At 44.5% G+C, this 25,225-nt stretch overlaps 1 long non-coding RNA gene across 1 annotated transcript; it reads right to left on the bottom strand.

The window, feature by feature from the left end:
- Positions 1–10,067: 10,067 nt before the first annotated feature.
- LOC146893599 (uncharacterized) lies at positions 10,068–15,395 on the bottom strand. The gene is made up of 3 exons (XR_015002961.2): positions 15,008–15,395; positions 14,535–14,639; positions 10,068–11,673 (listed from the first exon to the last, which is right to left on the bottom strand). It is a non-coding gene; the product is annotated as an uncharacterized LOC146893599 (long non-coding RNA).
- Positions 15,396–25,225: the final 9,830 nt, after the last annotated feature.

The following is a 25,225-nucleotide window of genomic DNA, read 5'->3' as shown; positions in this document are numbered from 1 at the left end:
GGCAGATATTAGAAGGAGGGGAAGAAGCGAAGAGAAGGCTGAACTAATCTAATCACAAACGAAAGAATGCCAGGCTGTGGCAAAGAGGACAGTTACATTCATCTGGCTGCCAGCGCCCAAGGTGCTGGGACCTGGGGGTAGACTGGGTAGAGTGAGGTGGGTGCACACTGTTCCACATGGCACAGCTGTGGAGAGCAGCAAGCTACCATACAGAGGAGCACTTAAATCACAGGGCAGAGGTAGAAACGTTTAAAAATAAATTCCCAAAATACACGCATGCTAAACAAAGACGGGCATTATGCAAAACCATGTGTTTTCAAGGACATAGCTAGCCCACGCTTTGGAGTGAGTGCAGGGTGTGCAGGGTGTGAGATGACGGGTGAAGTGGGAAGCTAATTAATAATTCAAATAAAAGGGAGTCTTATAGAGTGAATAAGCCTTCAGCCACCAAAGCCATGCCTTTGGGGGGAGGTCATGGAAAAGCTGTATTTAGACCGTCTGGGTCTCCAAAGGACGGCTCCTGTCTGCATCCTCTCCTGTGTCCTTTCAATGCCTTGGCTGTGCTAGTGTGTATAAGCCTTGCCAGGAGCTGCCTCAGTTCCATCTTCTAGACAGTCATGGCATTCTTGATTCAACTGATGACTTTTGAAGTAGTGATCTACACACAGCTTGGGGCTTTACAGAGTAGAAGACTCTCTCTGTGGCTAATGTTCCTACTTAGTTTCACTTACATTTTCCCAAAAGAACCTTCATTAAAGATCTATTTATTTTTTTCATGTGAATGTGTTTGTTCCCGTGCGTGTATGTGTCCGTCTGTCTACCCGCCTATGTGTGTGCTATGTGCATGCAGTGCCTCAAGAGGCCAAAGAACACCTTGGAACTGAAGTTACAGGTGACTATGAGCCAACGAACATGAGGGCTGAACATCAAACTTCTGTCCTTTGCAAGTGTTCTTAACAGCTGAGTCAGCTTTCCAGCCCCTAAAATGAACTTCTTAACCAGGAACCTGGTTTTTTGTTTTTTTGTTTTGTTTTGTTTTTGTTTTTGTTTTGTTTATAACTATTTGGACAGAAATAACTGCTCTCCGTTTCTGCTGTCTTGTCCCTAGTGAGGAACAGACAGTCCTGGACACTTGACCTTGATTTCCTTTAGAAACTCTCCCCTCTTGGGTGGGCGAGATGAATTGCCCAGTTGTCCATAATGTCCACTATCTACTGCCATTAACAAGTTGTGGTTGATTCTCATTATCCAGGATGGTTCTGTCCTATGAAATCCACACAGCATGAATTAGTGCACACCAACCAATCCTTTGTGGAGGGAGAAAACACAGGACTGGATTAGTCAGAACCTCTAGTTACAGCATCTCTATCAACTGACCAACACAGTAGCTCGCTCACGCTCGCTCTCTCCCCCCCCCCCCCCGTTTAAAAACACCTATTTAGTATGTTTTTACCTTGACTACATCCCATGCCAGAGCAGAGCTTCTCCACACAGGCAGTCTCTCCAGATGACAAGCCCCAGGGCTGGAGGTGTAGCTCTGTAAGGCCAAGGCTTATCACACCCAAGACCCTGGATCTGACTCCAAGTAGCAACACGACGCAATAGCAAAAGACCCGGCATAGCCCTCATGCATTTAAAACATTGAATGGTACTTCACTCCACTTAGGAGTGCTCTTAAATCATGAAATGAACAAAAGGGACAGAAGGAAAACTAAAGGAAAGCTCACTTGTTTATAGCAGGCTAGCCGAAGCAAAGGCAGCCCACTGTTCAGCCTCTCCTTGAGTTCGTAGCTCGGGCAATGCAAAGGAGTCTCCACTCTGCACATGTTCACAGATTGTCCTGACAGTGCCATAAGGATTGATTTGAGGATATGAATAAACTTTAGCAAATGAACTTACAGCAATAGAATCCTTGAATATTGACAACATAATCTATCCGATGACCCCCTGCACCTTGCAGCAACACATACTTCCTTCAGTTTCTGGGGGTCAGAAGGTAAGACAGGTTAGCGGGGTTCTCTTGTAGGTGGCGATTTTTCTTCATCCCACCAGTCCCACTGGACAGGTCTCTCTCCACCTATCAGATCCCCGCAGCTACTTACAAAATGACCATTCTGAGGCTTAATATCAGTTACAGTTGTTTGGCCAATGGCTTAGACTTATTATTGGCTAGCTCTCTCTTATAAATTAACCCGTTTCTATTAATCTATGTATCATCACATGGCTGTGGCTTATGGTGATGCCCTGGCATCTCGCTTCCCCAGTAGCTACATGGTATCTCTCTGATTCTACCTTATCTCTCTTTGTTTCGATTTCCCACCTAGGTATATTCTACCTGGTCATTGGCTGAAACAGCTTTATTCATCAACCAATAAGAGAAACACATAATCACAGCATGCAGAAGGGCATCCTACACCATTCTCTCATAGGTACAAACTAGGTGTTAGCCCAGGATGCCTAGTAAGTCTCCATCAAGCTTTTGCCGGGGCAGAATCCAGTCCCAAGCTTACCTGCCTGGCTTGGGGCAGGCTTCACTTTGTTGACGGTTGTTGCACTGAGTACCCCATTCACACTGCCTATAAGTTCAAGCCCTCAGATCTCTACCATGTGAATCTGTCTAAGATGGAAAAGTGATTGAGAGGGAGAGATGGAAGGCACATTTATTTTGGGGATGTCATCCAGCACCGACGTGATGTCTTCTAAGTTTTTCTATTATTGTAGTGAGGGGCTGCGGGCAGGCCTGCTTTTCATCCTGCCCGGCTCCCGCACAGCTAGCTTAGCCCCAGAAATAATAACACACAAGTTATATTCATTTAAACACTGCCTGGCCCATTATCTCTAGAGAGTTAGTTACTGACTAACTCTCATATCTTGATATTAACCCATTTCTAATAATCTCATGGTAGCACCACGAGGTAATGGCTTACCGGAAAAGATTCAGCATGTCTGACCTGGTGGCTGGCTCCATGGCGTCTGCCTCATAGCCCTCTTCCCAGCATTCTATTCTGTTTACTCCGCCTACCTAATTTTCTGTCCTATCAAAGGGCCAAGGCAGTCTCTTTATTGACCAATGAAAATAACACAATAGACAGATAACCCTCCTCCATCATATTATTACAAGCAAGTCCATACAAGGTATACAAACCAAGAAATGGGGACTGAAAGTCTGTTTGTCAGACTGTCATGCCCTCTGCAAATTCTTTGGACTCCTGCTTCCTCTCACATATTAGTGAGGCTGTTTGTCCACATTTTCCTCCTTTGTTTTTTCTGCTGTTTTCCCAGAATTCAGCAGACAAATTTCTTTGGATTATTCACATTCTGGTGTCCATAGCAATAGCAAACCATTTTTTCCCCCTCAGTTTCTATACCCTGTCCAGTGTCTGGAGGCGAAGGTTGAGCTGTCTTCCCTAGTTTGAAGATACCATTCTCTACCCTCTCGTTGTCTCTGAGATTATACACACTGGGGTTTAATCTTGGTTCTACTTACTTTGAACAAGTTGCTTAACTTCACTGAGTCTCTCTTTGTCCATTTTCTAAAACTGTGGATTGGCTCATCTTCAAGCCCACTGCTAGCCTCGTCTTTAGTTTCTGCCACCCATGACTGCACCTCATTTCCTTTTTGACTCTTCTTCCACACCAACAAGTTTCTTTGCACCTGATAGCCATTGCCGTGTTAAGTTTTATATCAACTTGACATAAGTTAGAGTCATTTGAGAAGGGTGAACTTCATTTGTGAGACTGCCCCTCTGGATTGGTCTGTGGGCAAGTTTGTGGTATATTTTCTTAAATGACCATTGTTCATTCTGGGTGGTGCCACCCCTCTTGGGATGGTGGCCCTGGTATGTATATAAGAAAGCAGACTGAGCAAGCCATGGTGAGCAAACCAGAAAGCAGCACTCCTCCATGGCCTCTATTTCAGTTCTGACCTTCAGGTTCCTGCCTTGAGCTTCTGTCTTTACTTCCTTCAGGGATGAGCTCTGATGGAGAAGTGAAAGTGAAGTAAACCCTTTCCTCCCAATATTTATTTTTGGTCATGGTGTTTAATCAGAGCAACAGAAAGGAATATATATATTTCCAAACAGACTTTCAGTGCAGCTTTAACAGTCCCCATTTCTTGGTTTGTATATCTTGTATGGACTTGCTTGTGATAGAACAAAAAGCCTTAGAAGGCATATATATATATATATATATATATATATATATATATATATATATATATATATATATATATATAATTTGAAACTAGTTGCTGCTGTTTGCTTCTTGGTTTTAGATTTTTGTTTGTTTAAGGTATGTTTTTATTATTTTTAATTATGTGAAGGTGGCTGTGTTTGCATGTGGGTATAAATACAGATACCCAAAGAAGCCAGAGGTTCATGCTGGGTCCCCAGGAGTTAGAGTCACAGATTACCGTCAGTTATCTAGTGTGGGTGCTGGGAACCAAACTCCTGTTCTCTGAAAAAGTAGTAAGTGCTCTTGACTACTGAGCCTTGGTTTTTAGTTTTGTTTAGTGATGATCCCAAACGTTGCAAGAACAGGGACGGAGCTATAGCCAGGGCATGTGACATTTCAGAGGCCCCAGGTTCAATGCCTTGCAGCAGAGGATAAAGAAGAGAAAGGGAGAGGCAAGGAAGGAAAGGAAAGAAGACATTTATGAGTGGGTTTTCTACAGATGTCCTCGTCGTCGACAGAATCCAATGTATCCTGCCCACAAGGACATCTCGTCAGGAAGCCATCACTGCAGCACGATGCTGTTCAATGCACGCTGTTCAAATTTCCTCATTGTCTCAGTAAATGTCATTTATAGAAAATGATATAATCCAGACCACATCCATACTTAGTCATTGTGCCTCTGTAGCCTCCTTCAACCTGGCATGATTCTTCAGCTTTCCATGACTTCTGCTGCCCTGGCACTTGTGAATGTTACAGCTGTCCCATCTGGTGTCCCTCAGCTTGGCTGTGGATTCAGGTTACTCATCATTAGCAACAGTGCATCAGAACTGACTTAGGATTTTCCAACTGCATCCTACAGATGCTCACTTTGAATACTTGATTACAAAGTATTGTAAGACTTTCCCACGAAAGAAAATGCTTTTCTGGCCCTTGTAATTAATGGTTTTGCTATGGTGGAGACTTAGGTATGTAGAGATAGTCTGTTGCCCATCAAACTTTTAATTTACTAATGTAGTTCTGTCACTATGCACTTGCAGACTCCTACTTCATTCAATAGGCTCTCTGTAAGTGGGATTATTTATTTGGGGCCTCAATTTGTTCTCTGTAATCAGGCTTTTTCAGTCTGACTTCTGTGTGCATCGATCAGTCCTCTTCATTCTCTACTCTGGCACGAGATATTCCAAATGTGACTGTAATTATCCACAGCCCGGCCTGGGAATTCCCCCAGTTTCATTCCAGAACCCTGGGTGAATGTGCTCTTTGTTAAACAGCAAATCACTGCTCCCAGGATTTTTAGTACACAGAGCTAGAGAAAACACACACACACACACACACACACACACACACACACACACACACACACACACACACTCCTTTATATCTGTTTCTACAAGTATTGAATGTAGCCCAGGAGTTCACATTGATATTTTCCATCCTAAAGCACCTCAACCCATCCCATGGATGTTCTCTCAGTCGGTTGGATCTTTGATACCAGACAAAACATTCCTTCCCCTAGGAAGCCTAAAAACACAGCTGATACAAATGTCCCAGGCAAACAAAGTCAGCAGTGTGGTCACAGGCACTTTGCGTAGTGGAGTGCTGTTCAGCAACCTGGTCTTTTGCACATGTCATATACAGCATAATGCCCATCCAACTAAGACGTTGTCACTGTTTGAGAAGTGCTACCCATCCTGTTATTTTGTGTCTAAATCTGCAGGCTCCAAACTGAAGCTGTAAACCTACCCGCACATGTCATATACAGCATAACACCCATCCAGCTAATACGTTGTCACTGTTTGAGAAGTGCTACCCATCCTATTGTTTTGAGTCTAAACCTGAAGGCTCCAAACTGAGCCTGTGAACCTACCCTCTTCATCCCTCTACTTCCCCACAGCCAAGAAGCAAAGCCTTCATATACATTAATGTGTGGTCAACATAATAGTTAAGGCATTAGCATTCTGGAAACATTCTGAACCATAGGTATTAGAATTCATGGTTTCTCCAGCAGACATCCTCTTGAATACTTACTGCCTCATCTTGCACCTTCATCCACACCACTTACTCAATTGACCAACATTTATTGAACATATTTGAAGTTCAAGTCACTGAGCTAGGTATTTTTGACACAGACCCAGGAAATGGCCCCTGTAACTCGAGTAACTTGTAGGTCCTATGTAGGATGTAGGAGATGCCATACTCCTAAAAGCTAAAACTCATGGCAGAGTAAACTATGCATTGAAGAAACCAGGCCTTTGGTCTGGAGAGATGGCTCAAGGTTTAAGAGCAGTGTTTTATTTTTCCAGAGGACCCAGGTTCGGTTCCCAGCATCTACATGGTGGTTCAAAGCCATCTCTAATTACAGTCCTATGGGATCCAATGTCCTCTTCAGGACTCTGAAGGCACTGCAAGCACATGGTGCACAGACAAACATACAGGCAAACACGCATCCACATAAAATAAAAATAAAGGTGGGGGGATGAGGCTCAGGGGTTCATGATCACAGGGGTCATGGACAGGAGGTGTGTCATCAAGGAAGCCATAGTAAATGTCCTAAGAAGGGTTATGTATTTAGTCGGTACTCTCAAGGAAGTAAGTGATAGAAACTCAACAAAAAGTTAAATTGGGTCAAGTCAGACTTTTTATTCTAACAAAGACCCATGACCAAGATTGGTTTCTCTCTGCTGTCAGTTTGACTCCTGTCTGTAGTGAGTGTTGTCCCCTGTGATGATCAGGCTCTGGCTTTGGAACTTATCAACTTGGAAATGAACCGGAAAGGGTTTCCTCCTGCCCAGTAGCCCCAGCAAGAACACTGAGCCTCCTTCCATTGGAGTCATAAATCGCTTTACAGCTGGTAAAATTTAACAGAAGAAAGGATTTTCCACGGCTTCAGGGATAAGAGGTATTTGCATGTTTCACATTCAACATTGTTTTCTCACCTGAAAGTGATTTTCAAAAACACATACTAGGACTGTCAAGGTGGCTCGGTTTGTAAAGACACTTGCTGCCAAGCCCAGCCGTCTGAGTTTGATCCCAAGGATCCATATCATAGGAAAGAGCCAATTGCTCCAAGTTGTCCTCTGCCCCCCCCACAACACAGCATGTACACACTCACACATGTATATACAAATAAATGAACAAGTAAGTATAAAATAAATATGTGTATAACTTTTTAAATAATAAAATCTATACTGGCTATCCAGAATTTTTATAATGTAATAAACATGTTAACAGTGTTGGTTCTTTGTCGTCTTTGGCAGTGACTATGCCTATATATATATAATTGAAAAGTATAGTAAAGAAGAAAGAAGACAAAATTGCATGAATCACTCCTTGTTTCATCCTTGAACCTGAAGTTGGAACTTGACATTACTGTGATGGCCTCAGTACCAGAGCTGGGCAGCGAGACCACCGAAGCCACAACCAAGCCCAGGGCCCCTGCCCAGCTCAGGCCTCTCATCTCCTGTTGTAATCCATTTTCTCAGCATAAAAAAAAAAAAGCAGACTTGTATTTTTTTTCTCCTTAGAGAAAAGACACGTGCTTTTTACAACTGAATGCATCAAAACACAATGCCAGGAAAGAGGGTAAAAGCATGCAGCCCACCCTTCTGCCTACGGGAAAACCTTCCGGGATGAATTCCTCTGAAACACACATGTACTTGTCTATCTCTACCTATAGAGAAACAGGAAGGACATCCTGTGTCCTGAACATCTTTCCCAGTGCAGAAATCTTCCAGACAATTTCCTAGAAGCACACAAATCTTATCTTGAGCCATATGCATGGGGAGCCAATTCACTCACAGCCATGAACCCCTGCTGATCTGTGCTCTTTGAGGGAGTGGAGTAAGGTCTGTGCTAGCTCAAATTACACAGTATCCTTTGCCAGGGCCGAGCTTCCATGGGCAGGCATGCTAAGGGGGCCGAGGTCATCCTGGGGACATAGCCTTGAGCTTCTAGCAACTAGGTCAGTGTTTGTTTAAGTCTCACCTGTGCAGCCAAGCCTGTGACTTAAAGGCTGAGCCTGAAGCTAAAGAGGGTGCAGGGAACCTGGCTAGAGTTTGGCCACAGAAAGATTCTCTGCCAATGCTCACCAACACTGGGCTTTGGAAGCTCTTTAATCTTGATCATTCTGGTAGAGAAAACTATTTTTGTTTCTATTTGCACTTCTCAAAAGCCAAGCATCTCATGTATTTCTCCCCTCGTGGGTTTGGCTATGATGTTTTATTCATTTCTCAGAGAAGGTAGCCATTATTTTCATTTACAGACTTATAATTTTTCAGTTTGACATCTGAAATGTTTCATGTACTTGCCCGTTAGTGATTCCAGGCCACAGATCCCCATGGAATCTGTTGGAGGAGGTGCTTGGTCGTCCTGGCTGCTGTTCCTACAGCAGGAATCCGATTACCTTAGCTGTGCCTGTGAACACCAAGCCAAGCCATCTTCTCAGTTCAGTTTTTCACTTCATTTTTTGTCCAAGGTGATCTGAGAGAAGGAAGTCACTTGGGAGGAGGTTCAGAGGGAATGCCTGGTTCTCAAATGCACAGCTCTGGGGAGCAGTGTGCTGACCTCAGGCGGGTGCACCTCTAGGCTCAACAGTTTTGACTAAATCAGTCTTCTCCTGCCCCCTTCTCTCTTCCAAGGCTGGAGAGGCTGTTGTGATGGAAAGCACACCCACTGCAGAGAATTACACTCCCCACTTTTCTTTAGTTGATATTGCTAGCCACTTCTACCTCGGATCAAAGATCGCAAGGATGTCTGGAGACATGGCTCAGCACCTGGATTGCTTGCTGCTTCTGCAGAGGATCCGAGTTCAGGTCCCTGTGAGCTGCATGAGTTCCTTCTGCTCCTTCAGCCAATAGCCTTTAAGATACCTGCCCACTTGGGCGTGGTCTCTTTTGCTTTAAAAAGAAACAGTAGCCCTGCGCTCTCTCTCTTTCTCTCTCTCTCTCTCTCTCTCTCTCTCTCTCTCGCTCTCGCTCTCTCTCTCGCTCTCGCTCTCGCTCTCGCTCTCTATCTCTCTCTGGCTTCCAGCTCCTGCTTCCAGCTGCTAGACTCTGTACCTGGTCGTGCTGAGGGCTGTTGTCTAGGACAGTGATATGTAACTTTTTCCTCTTAAATAAATAACTGTTTTATTAATCATAATTCCAAACTCGTGTGGGATTGTTTTGTGACTTACGCCTTCACCTGCGCTCACATCAGGCAGCAGTAAGTCAAACTTCAAGGGATCCAGGGCAGTTTTCTGGCCTCTTTGGGCGCCTTTAAGTCAGTCATTAAAAAAAAAGAAAAGAAAAGAAAAGAAAAGAAAAGAAAAGAAAAGAAAAGAAAAGAAAAGGAAAGAAAAGAAAAGAAAAGAAACAGGAAAATTCTTTTGTGTTCACTAGGGAATGTGGTAGTAGTCATTGAAGGCTAGCCTTTGGAAAAAAGAGCTCTCCCTAACTGCTCAGGGAGTGCTGACCTTCCCAAGTCCTTCCTGGGCTTAAAGAAATGGCCAGTGAGCTTTCAAGAGGAAACAGTCTCATCCTTAGCTCCACCTTCAACCTGTGGAGGTAAATCAGAAAAAGATGGATTTCAGGAACCAACTTCTCTCAAAGAGAATGTGTTCAGAGTCAAGCTGCTGCCCTGAGCTTTGGAGAAGGCAGCATCAGTAAGGAGTCATTGAGCTGGCAGGGGAGAAATAACCAATGAACTAAGCACTTGCCAATACCGACTGCCTTTAGAATCTACACCCGGCTTCTGTGATCGCTCCTGCTCCTGTTCTTTCCATGTAAACTGATCTGAGAGACGGAGAGCTGCTATGGTTAGCATAGTTGGGAACGGGATGTCTGTGACCAACAGAAGACTTGGAAATGTAGGAGTTAAGAAATGGAAACACAAACAGAAACTCTTGCCATGTTTTAAACTTTAATTTCCCTTCCAAATTATACATAGAATTTTAATTTTTAAAGTGCATTTGTTATTTAAAAATTCAAAAGTCCCTTGTGGGATGGCTAGTCATGGTTGTTGATTTGAATGAATCTGGAGTCAACTGAGAGAAATACTTCTGAATGGATCTTTAAGGGAATTTTCAGGAAGCATTAGGTAAGGCAGGTCAGTCCTTGCCCAGGATGGCTGCCCTTTCTGTTTTCCTGAGGGGAAAGCAGGGCTACTTTTGTGTGCCTGCCTTCCTCCCTGCTGGGGAGGTCATCTAATCTGCACAGCAATTGCTGCGGCCATTCTTCACTCCCACTGGGACCCAAGCTCTTTGGCTTTCAATACAGACTGAAGACAGAGGCTTTCTAGGGGCCCTCCTGGCCTTCAGTGCCACATTGGGACTGTTGAGGTGTCCATCCTTGTGTTCTGAGCAGATTACTGGGCCCTTGGCTTCACCAGCATGCAGACATCCGCTATTGGACTAAACAGCTCCATTCAGGAAGCTAATCTTGTCAGTGTTGTCAGTGGTATATGTTCTTTCTATTGGGTCCACTCCTCTCAAGAATGCTAAGACTCCTTGGATCATTCATCCGTTACGGCTCTAAACCTGAGTGACTCGGGACAATCCCAGTCATTCACTGCACCCACTGATCTGCAAAGTAGGCAAGACTTGGGGGAAATGACTTATCTCTGTCCCACATAGCATCTGCCAGAGCAGGCGACCAAGGATTTGAAAAAACTTTTTCGAAAATCCTGCTATTCTAGAAGGCAAGTTATTTAAAATGTTTGTCACATTTAAAACTATAAGATTTATGAAGACAAAGACTCTGTATCCATTATTATTTCTTTTCATAGGAATCAGTTGTGAGCTATCCTCATTTCTGGGGAAATTAGTTGTGTGTACAGGTACAGGTGGAGTTGGCCGCATGGCCACCTTTATTGTTCAAATGGAAATATGTCCTAGGTCTGGCCAAAAGGACCATTCTGTTCACCGATAATATGTTCAGAGATGGTTAGGCATGGCTGGCATATACGTTTAATCTCAGCACTCAGAAGGCAGAGGCAGGCAGATCTCTGTGAATCTGAAGCCAGCCTTGTGTCTACATAGCGGGTGTCAGGCCAGTCAGGGCTATATAGTGAAATAACTCAAACTTTAAAAAAAAAAAGACTTCATAGATATATAGATCTATCGTCATGTGACAGGAACCTGATATGGAGATTATTCCGGAGCTTTTTGTGATAGCTACCATGTTTCTGAGGACACTTGATTCTGGATGTTTGTAGGTCTGAACTTGCTCAAAGACATCCTACCACCCTGAGAAACTTGAACGTGAAGAAACCTAGACGCAGAAGAACAGAGGCCAACAACTGAATCCTGAAACGGCCGTGAAGCCTGACTGCAATCAGAATCGTGGCACTCCCATTGCATTCAATGTGCCCTTTTTGTTTTGTATTTAGCCAGGTAAACAGAGTCCAAAGAATCCTCACAGCATGTGGCCATGCTCCATCTTCTGTTTCTTTTTGACACTCATCCAACAAGCTTCTTCCAATAGTCCTCTTGGTTTCAGGGTCTCCTGCAGGAGGCATGAGAGCCTGTGGATAGAGTTATAGGGGCTGGCAAGACAGCTCAGCCGGTAGAGGTTCTTACCGCCAAGCCTAACGATCTGAGTTTGATTCCTGGAACTCGCATGATGGAAGGAGAGAACCAATTCCTGTAAGTTGTTCTTCAATCTCCTTACACATGTGCGTAGCCCGACACATACAAAAATAAATAAATCTAAAAAAAAAATTGAACTTCTAAAGACTACATAAGTGCCGTCATTACAGGGACATCCCCTCATGAGACCACAGTGCCCATGAGTTGGTAAAGGGCATAGAGATGAACCTCTCCAGCTGTACAGTGGAAGCCTAGAGACTGTGATTGGTTAGCACATTGCCTCCGACAGGATAGTGAACGCTCATAGCACCAGGGTCTCTCTGTGGAAGAAGCCATTAGAGAAAACGGGGAGAGTACAGTGTTCTGACTTTAGGAGCGCGATGTGCCATGCTTCTTATCTAGGTCGGCTGGCCACCAGGTCATGCCTGCATTTTCTCCTACATATAAATAATAACTATAAACAATGCCAGGGTAAAGGATAGACATAAATTTCTGAATCAAATGTATATGAAATAATTCATGAGTTAGAGGAAGGAGAATGGATCCAGAAGTGTCAGAATACCTCTGACTACACAGCAGCTTCAACATCCCAGCTCAAAATCAAGACAAAAAAAAATGTTTTTTGTTCTAAGCTCCTGCTTTGGTCTGGAGGCGTGTGCTCTCCCAATCTTTGGTTCCCATGTTGGAACCTAAGATCCCAGGTGTTGATTTTAAGAGACAGGCCCACTCATGCATGGTCCACACCCATATGTGCAGCACTGATTGGACACGGTATCTTGTCAAAATTGGCATATTTATATATATAACAGGAGCCGGGCAGTGGTGGCACACACCTTTAATCTAAGCACTCAGGAGGCAGAGGCAGGTGAATCTCAAAGTTCGAGGCCAGCCTGATAAACAGAGTGAGTTCTAGGGCAGCCAGGGCTACACAGAGAAACCCTGTTTTGAGAAAAGTAGAAGGAAAAAAACGCATGGAGTTGGGAGGTGTTACTTTTTGTTGCTATGATAAAATATTAACCAGAACCAGCCTGGGGAAACAAAGGTTTATTTCCTCTTACTCCTCCAGGTCATACGCCATCACCAAGAGAAGCCAGGGCAGGAGGCAGGAGCTGAAGCAGAGACCACAGAGGAGTACCACTCACAGTCTTGCTCCCAGACTTATATTCAGCTGCCTTCCTTTTACCTCTCTGTCTGGACCACCACCTGCCCAAGGGAGACACTGGTCACAGTGGGCCGGGCCCTCCCACATCAATCATCAACTGGTGAACTAATTATACCCATTTGTGAGGATTATAACACTCCCAATACTAACATCTACCAAGATATGATTTACCGTTTGTTGTCAAAAATTGCCTAGGAAATTTGTGGGGTCCTTGGTAAATCAAATCAAAATTATTACTATGAAGTTTGTTGTCCAAAACTATGGCCAACCAAAGGCAGGTGGCTCCACAGATTTTTTTTTATTTTTAATTTTTATTAATTAATTAATTAATTGTCATTTAAGAGACCTTGCGATTTCTACACAGCTCCAGACACTACAGTGTTAGATGTGTAACATCCCCAAGCAAGCATGTAAACTTATTTCATCAGAAAGTCTGCTGCCCAGAAGGAGGCTTCTACATAGGAAACCAAAGCTTGTGGGTTTCCTGAAGTCCCTGGAGCCACCACTAAGTTTGGGCATCACCTCTCTTAGCTCCTTAGCCACCATCTCCAGACTCTACTTCCTTCCCCCTCCAGGACACCCAGCTAAATCTACCTCCCACACAAGAGCTTCATTACAGCTTCATAACAGAGGCCTTGAACCTTTGTTTTGGCCGAAGAAGCGCTAATTAACAACGTGTGGTAGGCAGCCGTTGAAGAGAATCCCAATGATCTCCTCCTCTCGGCATTCGCATCCTTGTGCATTTCTTTCCTCTGTGTGTGGGCTGGGCTTAGTGATTCATTTCAACAAACAGAACACAGCAACTGTGATGAAATGCCATTGCCAAAATTAGCTTACAAAGCAGTGGTGACTTTTATTTCTTTGCTCTCTTTCCCTTCCTCCTTCTCCAACGGCCATACTGAGAGCTTCCCCGCACAGAATCCGTGTGGCAAGGAATTACTATCTAGAACAGTCAGAGAGAACAGGAGGCTTGCCAAAATCACATGAGCAAATCTGGACACAGATGGATGCTCCCCAAGATAGGCGTAGAGGCATCTTCACCTCTTTGCCAAGCTTTGAGTTCAGCTGACTAAGAGACCGAGCCAGCTATGTCGTGGATGCCTGGCTCAGCCGCTGAAATAATAAGCATTTCTTGTGTTACCCACTAAGGGTCAGGATAATTTGCTCTGCAGTACCAGATAACTAACATATGAGATTGGCAGCACAGAATTAACTTGAAAAGAAATTTAAACCATCTATTCCTCCTTTTGAAAATCTCTTCTAGTCAGGAGTAAGGAAACAACAATGAATAGTTGGACGAATTGTCCACTGATAAGCCAAACTTGTACAGTAGTCTAAGAAGATAGAGCAGGAATCCCTGGACAGGGATGCTGGAACCTGCAGGGATTTAGGATTGGCTGAGTGGGGTTACAGAGAACAGAAAAAAGACAGCCATGCCTACAGAAAAGCTGGGATCCACTAGCCCGTACACTCTGATGGAGATGCACCTGCAGCCTGGAAACTCACCGCATCTGTTAAGTACAGCTGAACAAAGAGGTGGTTTGCTAAACCCAGTGTGTGAGTGAGGGGGGTCTCTGAAGGGAAGCAGTCTTGGCGAGAGTCATCTGGAAAGAGAAAACTGTGGTCGATACTTACTTTCATCCTCAGTCCAGGGGAAGGCCTTGCCACATCCCCAACCCTGTCCCAGGGAAGGCCATTCTCATAGGTCTGAGGCACTGGGGTCCTGGACATGCCGTGCTCCTGTCAAGAATACCAGTCACTCAGGACTTCATCCGCTCCCACACAGGAACATTGCCTCCTCCCATCAGTCAGCCTGCATTCTGCCCACGTTGAAGAATTGCTGAATGATAAACGCCACTATCTCAAGTCCTCAGAGTTTGGGGCTCCAAAGAAAAGAGAAAAGCAGCTACCTCAGTGCCTAGCCAGCCCCTTGGTCTCTCTAACCCAAGCCTAGCCCAGCCTGGTGGCACACAACTGTCCTCTACCACTTGGGGACCAATGCAGGAGGATGGGTGAGTAACTATCTCTGGAATTCACCTCTAACTAAAATAAAATGGGGAGCCTTCTTGGTCTAGACTAAGACTTTGGGATTCATCTCTTCTACTCACCAACAAGACGACAGCTGACAGAAGGAAAACCAACCATTCTTTCTGGGGTGGAACTGCGGCCATAGAGCCAACAGCTGCCCCTGACTTGAAGAGACAGGCAGATTTAGGGAGTTACAGAAAGCAAAGCAACAGCTCAAAAGAAGAAAATTCCAGAGGAGGAGCCAGTAGCCGGTCAGGAAAATTCGCACTACCCCAGTCTGGCTGCAGTGTGAACCACTCTAGGTTAGACCTTGAGGGTAGAGTTGAAGATGAACGTTGGGCCTTTCCAGCAGCAGAGAGAAGCCTCAGCTTGGCTGTCAGGAACATCAGTGATCTTCCGTGATTCAAGTCCCCAGGAATCAAGCCTGCACACTCAACAGCTTCCGTCTTTGCTTCTGGAAATCCACATTCAGAGCGTGCCATGCTCGGGAGATGATGGCGGGGGATGGAGCTAAGCTACCTGACTGCACAGGATGGAGGAGTATTTCCACAGGAAATTTAGGCAATTGTAAAAGCATTCTTGAGTTTCACTTTCAGCGTCTCTACTATGTTCTCATGGTAAAGGTCAAGCGAAATGCTTTCAATAGGAAACAGAGCCATTTTATTTAATTTTATTCATTCATTTGTTATTGGTTTTTGGAGATACCATTGACTGAACAACCCAAATAGACCTTGAACTTTCCAGTTTCTTGGAAATTGACTGCTGGGATTATAGTCCATATCCGGCTGTCATTTAAAAATGTGTCCAGAGTGTTCTGTTCTTCTATGAGGCCTGCCCACAAGAGAACATAGTGCCTAACTAAGCGGAAGGAAGAGAAACAACCAAAGTCTTCCAGTCTCATCTGAGGTAGAAAAACAAAGCAAGAGAGAGAGAGAGAGAGAGAGAGAGAGAGAGAGAGAGAGACATTGGTGAAGGGCCAGCTCCAGAGCACAGGCTCACTGCATGAACACCGAATACCCACACCTAATGCTTTGCCACATCTTCAGGGCTGCTGAGTAAGGACTGGGGAGGAACCCTAGAGAACTCCTTCGTAAAAGTTCTGGAGACCATTAAAGCAGTCTCCAGGGAGGCTCAGAGGCAGCAGAGAGATCATAACAAGTATACCACATGAACCACATGAAACCTTGGTCTCTAATCCCTAGTGTGACAGCGGACAGTATGCTGAGAACCTGAAGTCCAGCCAAACAGAAGTAAGCTGCACACAAAAGGCCTCTTTTAGATGTTTCTTTTAATGAAGATGCAGTGTCTAGATTTCAGCAAGAAATTGCAAGCCTTGCTAAGTAGCAAGTGATGTCTGTGAGTATAGAAAATTAATTATTAAAAGCAGAAATTAATCTTTCCAGGCATTTCTAAAATTGATAAGAGCTACAGGTTGTTTCTCTAGAATTATAATCAGTGCTGGGGATAGAACCCAGGGCCTTGATCCTCCTATGCAAACACTCTACTACCACAACCATGAATGTTATTTAATAAAGTTTATGATTATTGATTGAGTTGTGCTGACATACAGAAGTTACACATAAGTCTGAGACACTTAGGTTACACTAGTATATCATTTTTTACTTAAAGGAAAAGGAAAATGTCTGGTTATACCACAACAAATGAGTCTGGAATTGGTGGGGTGGCTCAGTGGGTAGATGTGCTTGTCTCTAAAGCCTGGCAACTTGAGTTCAATCCCTGGAACTCACAAAAAGCTGGAAGAGTGAACCAACTCCATAGCCGTTTTTCTGTGACTTCCATAAAAAAATTTATACCTGCGCGCGCGCGCGGTGCACACACACACACACGCGCACACACACACGTGCACATACTTTTAAAAGGCAATCTAAAATTACTGTCTATCTTATTGTGCGAGTTTCACTTTGTACTTTGGTAATAAACAGCTTTTTCTCATTTATTTCACTATAAATGTGAAATAAATAAGTATTCATATATCCATATAAGTATACATCTAAATATGCTTGATCTGCTTATAGTCTTTAGCTAAGCTTTCATTATTGTCCCATTAAAATTATGGCAGTGTTACCTGAATTCTCAGGGTCGGAGCTTAGGCTCTGGCACCCCTGACAAACTTGGTCGCTGCCTTAGTTATTTTTCCGCTACTGTGATAAGACACCATGACTGAGACAATTTACAGAAGAAAGAATTTATTGGGGGCTTACAGTTTCAGAGAGTTAGAGTCCATGACCGTCATGGCAGGGAGCATGGCAGCAGACAGGCGGGGACGGCACCGGAGCAGTAGCTCAGAGCTCACATCTGATCTATGAGTGTGAGGCAGAGGCAGCTAACTGGGAAAGGTGTGAGTTTTTGAAACCTCAAAATTCACCCCCAGTGACACACCTCCTCCCACAGGACCGCACCTCCTAATTCTTTCCAAAAAATTTCACCAACCAGGGGCCAAGTGTTCAAATATATGAGGCGGTCGAACCCCTTCTCATTTAGTCTATCACAGCAGATCATTACCATTAGACACGGGATATAAATTAATAGCCAAAAACAATGAAAAGAGTTCCATTAAGTTTGACTATATTGGGGAAAGGAACAAAGAGGTCCAATGACACTCCTCCGCACATATCCCCCAAGTCCTGGAATGACTATTAGATTTAAACAGGAGACAATAATTATGCGTAACTCAACAGTCCTGGCTAAGGTGTAGCCGAGCCCATCATCATTGACCCAATTCCAGTCTCTCCTGCCAGGTAGGAGCTGTGAATCCCCTTCCTAGAAGACAAGCTTCCCCTCTCGCTGGTATCAGGCTTCCGCCTTTTCCTTCCCCCAGCATGAAATTCCTGGAGGATTTCCAGTTTCTCGTGGTCCATTGTTGCAGCAGTCTGATAGTCAAAGGGAGAAAACATCTTCGCTCCTGCCATGACAGAGGACTCCGCCTCTGGACTGAGCTCCTGCACCAGGCTCAATAGGACCAGACTGAAATCAAAATGGAGTCACTCATGTTAAGTTCCATTACCAAACTGAAATTAAGTGCAGGCAAATAACTTAAGCAGGCCATGCTCAATTAACATGACAATGAAGTTCCCCCTGTTCTAATCCTTAAGCAAAAAGAGGTAGCCTGGACTGCATGCTGGCTAGTATTTTGTCAACTTGACACAAGTTAGAGTCATCTGAGAGGAAGGAACCTCATCTGAAGGTCATTTTCTGGATTAATGTTTGATATGGAAGGGCCCAGCCCATTGTAGGTAGTGCTTCTCCCCAGGTGGGTAGTCCTGGGATGTGTTAGGAAGAAGCCTGAACAAGACTTGGGGAGTAGGCCAGTAAGCAGCACTCCTTCATGGCCTTTGATTCAGTTCATGCCTTTAGGTTTCTGCCTTGACTTCCTTCAATGAGGAACTGTGATGTGGAAGCAGAAGTAAACCAAACCCTTTCCTCCTAGGGTTGCTTTCGAAGTTTTGCCACAGTGCTCGAAACTGGAACTGGAGCCAGTACCCAGATGGTAACCAACCAGTGATTTCTCCATCCTTCTGACTCTCAACCTTGTCTCAAAAGAAAGTAACCTTGACTCAACGAATCTGTGTTCTGTTGCTTCTGCTTTTTCCAGCTCTTTATAACTATGCAAACAACCTCTTCTGCCCTGTCCCTTTGGAGAAACTCATTCCCTTAAATACAACAGAGCACTGCCCAGTTCTAGAATCAAAAACAAAGCCAGAGTCGGGGAGAGAGCTCAGGGGGGAAATGCCTTGCTCACAATCATCAGGGGCTGAGTCTGAGTTCCAGAGCTCATGTAAAAGGCCACTGTAGTGGATCATGCTTAGAATCCCAGGGCTAGCTAGCCAGTCTGGCCTACCTAGGGAGCCCTGGACCAATGAGAGACTGTCTCAAGGACAACATTCCTGAGGATGACACTTGAGATTGTCCTCTGATCTCTAAACACACAGATGTGCGCACCCACCTCCACACCCACACACATGCCCATACATGCATACACATGGGGTAAAAGAACAAAGTTAATTAAAATGTCTTAATTAAGTTTTTGGGTTTTTTGCCCTTTGAAAGTCCTAAGCTAAGTGTTATGATACAGAGAGACATTATTTTTGGCCTTTGGAAACTTAGTGTCTGGAAGGAGATAAAAGATATGAGTGTGCAGCCTTCCCAAATGGCATCATAAGACGGTGCTGTATTTGACCAAGGGCCAGGCCCAGCTCTGGCACTAGATGTCAATAGGTGTGTTAAACAGACCCCTCTCTTTAAAGCACTTCTTATTTTATATTTAAAATGAGAGGGGGGCCGAGGGTCACAGCTCAGTGGTAAAACACTAACATGGTCAAGGTTCTGCGTTCCATTACCAACATCAAAAAATAAAATGCACAGTGAAACACATCAGTAGACTTCACTTCCTCTTTGTTAAGGCAATCAGTTTAAATAATCTTCAATTTACGCCAATCAGCCTCTACCACAACTCAGTGGAGGTTGGTGAGAGTTCAGCCAATTGGAACCAAACATGGAGATCTTCCTGGGAATTGTGGCAGGCTCATGTCCTTCCTCCTGCATCATAGAACAATGACAAATGCTGTGACCATTCACAGGAGAGGCAGAAGGGGCACTGGTAAACATCAGGATCAAGACACTGGTAGGAATACAACCTGAGCTAGCATCAAACACCCCAGAAGCCCAACAACACATGTGTCCTTGAAGGACAAGTACGATTTGGGCAAGAAAGAGAGGGGAGAATGTTAGTACTGGACAACAGGCCTCTGAAGGAAACATTTGTAATATTCCAGCATTACAAAATAACTTTTTAATCCACTTTTCTTTGCTTGGTGGCAGCAGGGAATTTGTATCCACTCAATACAGGGCATCTACAACGTTAATGTTGGTTTGTAATAGAGGACGTCAGACATAGGTTCTGTTTAGAGGCGTGACACGTTCTGACTTGGGCAGAGGGGCTAACAGGTAAGCCAGAGTCTTTGGAAGTAGGGAAGAGTCTAGAAAAGAGTGTTGTCTTCTGAATTTCTGATTGGAAGATGATAATTCGTATCACAGAGATAAGGTGACGAAAGTACAGGAACAAATATGTCATATACAAGTTAGGCAGGTGTCATTATTAGTGATAACCCAGAGAAATACATTCTCTGATATTTATCAGCCCTGACTTCAGAATGTGATGGTGACTTCCCAAAATATGGTCTCCAGTCCAACCAAAGACAAGGAAAGCTAAATAATTTGTGTACTGCAGAGCAAAATTTAAAAAAAAAAAGGACTTTGTTCAAAACACAGGGAAAGTACCATTCAACATACTAGAATAAAACAACATATTTCTCATAATTGGTAGGTATTCAGTGTCATTCTAAGTAGAAAACATTTTCAATGACTAGTATGAACTTACCATTCTTCCTTTTATTAAGCAGTGTTGGTATTAAACATTTATTTATTTCCCTATTCACTTATGCACTCATTCATTTATCATAAGACAGAAGTTTTGCTGGTTTCCCAAGGTTGTCTGCAAGCTTACCTCAAGTTCCCAATACACGAGATCGCAGGTGTGAGTGTTTGTTTATTTATTTGTTTGTTTGGTGTGTGTGTGTGTGTGCTTGTGTGCATATACCAGCGTGTGTGTGGAGGTCAGAGGACAACCTGTGTAAATATGTTCTCTCCTTCCACCATCTGAGTCCCTGGGATGGAACTCAGGCCGTCAGGTGGGTGCAGTCACCTTTACCCACTAAGTCATCTCTCCAGTCCCACATTAATTTTAAATGCAAATGTATGAACAGTTAATTTGCAAGTGGGGTTATTAGATTTCCACATAATTATGTGATCTTGTTGAGTGTGTTGTAACATGCGCACACCATTCATTTTGTTCTGCCCAGAGCATCAGAAGCACGGAACAAAACAACGCACTTTTATTTCAGATACAGCAAGCATACCTTCAGCAACCAACTGCTTCCTAAAGGGTGAGAAAGGAAGGGCTTGAAGGAAAAGCAAAGTCCCTCCGTTCTGCGCATCTTTTGCAGCGGTTGGCTAACACGGGGAAGTAACTCAGAAGGGACTGTACCAGGCTTCTTAGTCATTTGCATTTCCTGAACACTGAATTCCACTGCTTTGTGATGCCTGGAAAAGCCTGGTCTCTCCAGGTGGTCGGTGTCAGTGTGCTCAGCCTTTAGGAAGACTTAGAGTCACCACTGCAGCACATCAAAGTGCTCTCTCTCTCTCTCTCTCTCTCTCTCTCTCTCTCTCTCTCTCTCTCTCGCTCTCTAACATTCTCATTGCCATGAGGATTCCATTTACAGGGGCATCTTCAACACTGTGGAACGGGGTGGTGAGCACAGAGGGGGAGAGCAGGCCTGAGGTTGACTCATACAAAAGCTGGAACATTTGAGAAAATCTTAGGAGGCAAACAAGAGGGCAAAAGGGAAAACTGGAAACTCCCAGCCGAAGTCAAATAGACCAGCTGGAGTCTCTAGGATAGAGGCACTCCAGAGAGTATGGCCTGAGACCTATTGTAACCCTAAATGCTCTGCTCTTCCTGCAGATTTAAGATGTTAGCAGGAGATGTATATGTGAAGCTGTATGTAGAACTACACGTAACACAGAAAGCACACGTGAAAAGGCTGCGCTGTGCAAACAACCCCCAGCCTTCTATGATCTTAAAGATCATAGAAGCCTTTGCTACTGAGCATCTAGTTTTTCTCTGCTACCTCCCTGGAGCTATAGATTTCTGAACGTTCTCTTGTCCTGTTCCATATCTGGTCTTTAGCTAATGGCCTTCCCGCCACATTGCTTTTATTTGAACTATTTCTTGATAAAAGTTAAAGGTGTTTTAGAACCTTACATAGTGTGAGCCATCATGAACACACCCTGCAGTTCTGCGGCTTTTACTGTGCGCCCTAGCTAGTCCAACCGCCCTCCTCTGAGACACGGACTGCTGGCCCAGAAGCTGCACATGGCCCATGCCATAAACTGCAGGCAGTACTCAACATTCTCAATAAAATAAAATTCTTCCTTTTTATTTTACTCACTAAAATAGAAATGCCCTCTCTGGAAACCCATAAAAGGGAGGGCAGAGAGCAGTGGAGAAATTTTACTTTTCTGACATTCAGGAAGTTTATAAGACTAAATTGAAAAAAGAAATGAAAGTCAAAATTAGGAACGTTCACCTCTTGTTTCAGAAATGAAATAGAATCACCCCACCCGCCAAGGGAAAGTTGGTCCTAAGCTTGTACGCAAGCATTCGGTGAACCTCTAGGCTAAAGCCAGGATGGTTTGTTGTATTGAGACAAAGACTTGTATACCTTAGATAGATCTCAAACTGGCTATGCTACCCTGGATCACCTTGAGCTCCTGATCCTCCTGCCTCTACCTCTGGATGCTGGAATTACAGGCATGCATCCCCACACCCCTATATGCAGTGTTGGGGATTGAACCCAGGGCCTTGTGCATGCTTGGCAAGCATACTACTAATTGAGCTACACCTTCAGGCTCCAATAAAGTCAGTCTTCCTTTCCCAATAATGGAACGGGCAAGGGTAGAGAAAGTTTAGCAGCTGGAGACCCCTCTTAACGTCAGCTAACTACACACACTTTTCATAACAATGCACTTAGCAACCTAAGACCCCCACCTGTATCAAACTGCACACACAAACACCCCGAAACAAAGCACCCAGGACACTCTGACCTAGAGAGCCCAGTGACTCTTACAACTCCCTTTTCATAGCCAAACACTTCCTGGAGCATCAGAAAATAAGGTCCAAGTAGTCTGATCTAGACTGGACAAGTTCTAGATGCAGGCACAGTAAGTCAAACTATGCGCTATGAATGAACTTTTAGGGAAAATCTGTTTACCATCTAGGCATTGTGAGTGACTATCTAGGAGTCAAACAATTAGCATTTTTTCCCAAGGGTCAGCTGTGTCCCTTGGAAAAGGTTTATCTCAGCTGGGCTTGTTGCTCACACCTCCTTTTAGAAGGCGGAGAGGGTCACAAGACCTTCATCCCTTCATCTGCATATCTAACTACTCCCTATTACCTGCTGAACACAACTCTGCCTTAATTGCTTGTGGCTTCAGGGAGGAGCTTGAGTATACAGAGGGGGATGGGGTACATGCACAAGCAGCTCCATCTGACTGGCTACAGGGAAAGTCTCATTCCTGCTGGGTTAAGGCTTACCAGGTCTTTCCTGTGGCAGGGAGGAGCACTCCGACCCCCAGGGAAATCATTGGTTCTCCAGGATAAACTTTGGCAAAATTGTGCCTCTGTTTGTCCTTGGAGCCTTAAAAGGAGAGATATATGTTGTTTAAGCTTCTGCCTGGGAAAGAATATTAGCAACATATGCCTGCGCATGAATATTATTAAAGTAAGATGCATTGCGGAGAAAGACCCTCCCAGTGAACAAAGACTTCCATAGCTCAAGTCTGTCAATCACAACAGAAGACTGCTCACACTCCATGCCTAGCCCCTGAAGGTCTAAGGCCTTTCCATGGCTCTCTTCTTCCTCTACACCTCCTCTACTTGCCAATCAAGGCAGAATCAATGATGCAGAACCCTCTCCTTGCCATCTGCTCCTTGGGATTAAGGTTTTTAATGTATTAAACGTGTTCTATGAAGTTTTCCTCATAAGCTACCCTGCTCGCACAATGATTGCATTCTTTCCTTAATCACCAGCTTAGGACCTTTGGTAGCATGAGTGACAGGAACATTTTAAATTCATGGGAAACACAAAACTCCCTTTGTGGGCATTGGTTTCAGCTGCCGCCTCAGGTAACAAGGGTTGAGTTAAGTTTTCCTTCTTCTCCTTTCCTTAGTCATTGAGTCTCTGGCCAAGGTGCTATCGAGTAGCCTGAGGACCCGCAGGCCAAGGGAGAGCAGAGGAGATGAAAAGCTAGGTAATGTACCAGCTGGAGAGTGGGATCCGATCACAGGAGGCAGCTGTCTTGCCAGAGCCGACTGGCATTGGGTTCAAGGTCAGTCCTGGAGGCACAGAGACCCACGTGTGCCTGCACTGCCACAGGAGACAAAGAATTCTTTCTGTACTCACCTCCTATTGGATCCGGATTGAAGGCCAACTAAGCTGGAACGTTCCCACTCTCTGCTCGGAAGTCAGCCATTAGTCCCACTCACATCCTTCTTCCGGAGTTGGAGACATAGTTCAACAGCAGAGTACACGTTAGCACGAGACACTCTGTTCCATCTCCAGCACCTCCGTTAGAACAGCAACGGACAAACACCCAAATCGTGTATCTGCACCTGAAAGAGTTCAACTTCTCCTTCACCCTCAGTGTCTTCATCTGCAAAGCAGGGATAATATTCTCACCTATCTTACTGGCTTTCAGAGAGGAAGCGGTGAGAAAATATGCACTGTTCTCTGAAAGCAAGGCACATAGAGTTTGGTAAGAACTCCCACGATTAGCCGGGCATGGTGGCACACACCTTTAATCCCAGCACTCAGGAGGCACAGGCAGGCAGATCTCTGCAAATGTAAGGCCAACCTGGTCAAGAGAGTGAGTTCCAGGGCTACAAAGAAAAACCCTGTTTTGAAAACAAAAACAAACAAACAAAAAACAAAAAGAAGTAGCAGGATAGTGGTTGTTTTAAAGGACAAGCTATTGCCCAGAGTCCAGCCTCTGCTGCTTGCACAGAACAGTGGCTCATTTTCTGCATAAGCCTCAGGCCTGTGTGGGAGCCACAGCCTGGGACCAGGAGCAGGTGGATGCACACATCACTCTTCATTTGTGACACTCTTTCTTCATCTGTTTTCCCCTCTAGTCTCCCATCTCTTCTTCCTTTTCTTTGCTTCACACGCCATCAGCTCCACTCTTTCCTCACCAAATCATTTTAAAAGGTTTTCCTGGAATTCAGAGAGAAATTGCTTCTCCCAGGCAAGGAGGCTGACAGATCAGTTGCTCTCCAAACCATGTTGGAAGCTGATGTACAATTACCCTGTTCTTTTATATCTGTTTGGTAGAAGTCAGGATATTACTAAACATTCTATGATGCACAAGATGAGCCAGCAAATAACTATCCTGCCCAAGAAACAAATTGTGCCACAATTAAAAATCCCTAAGCAGATGTACTGGCCTTTCAGTCCAATTTTCCTGAAGTCAGAAGTTCTCTTCACAAGAGAAACATTCAGGGTGACAACAGTGTAGCCCAATTTATTCTACACACCCATGTGCCGTCTCTCCCTCTAAGGAACTTCACTAGTCCTTGGACGATCCTTGCCCAAGAGCCTTGCTCTCGCGATTCCTGCCCAGCAAATGGGGCAGCCTTATAACCAAGTTCATTCCATCTGAAA

This window comes from Myodes glareolus, chromosome 7, assembly GCF_982192425.1.
Source record: "Myodes glareolus chromosome 7, mMyoGla1.1, whole genome shotgun sequence".
Lineage (NCBI taxonomy): Eukaryota > Metazoa > Chordata > Mammalia > Rodentia > Cricetidae > Myodes > Myodes glareolus.
Note: the sequence above shows the minus strand (reverse complement) of the source record. Positions and strands in the feature narration are given on the sequence as shown.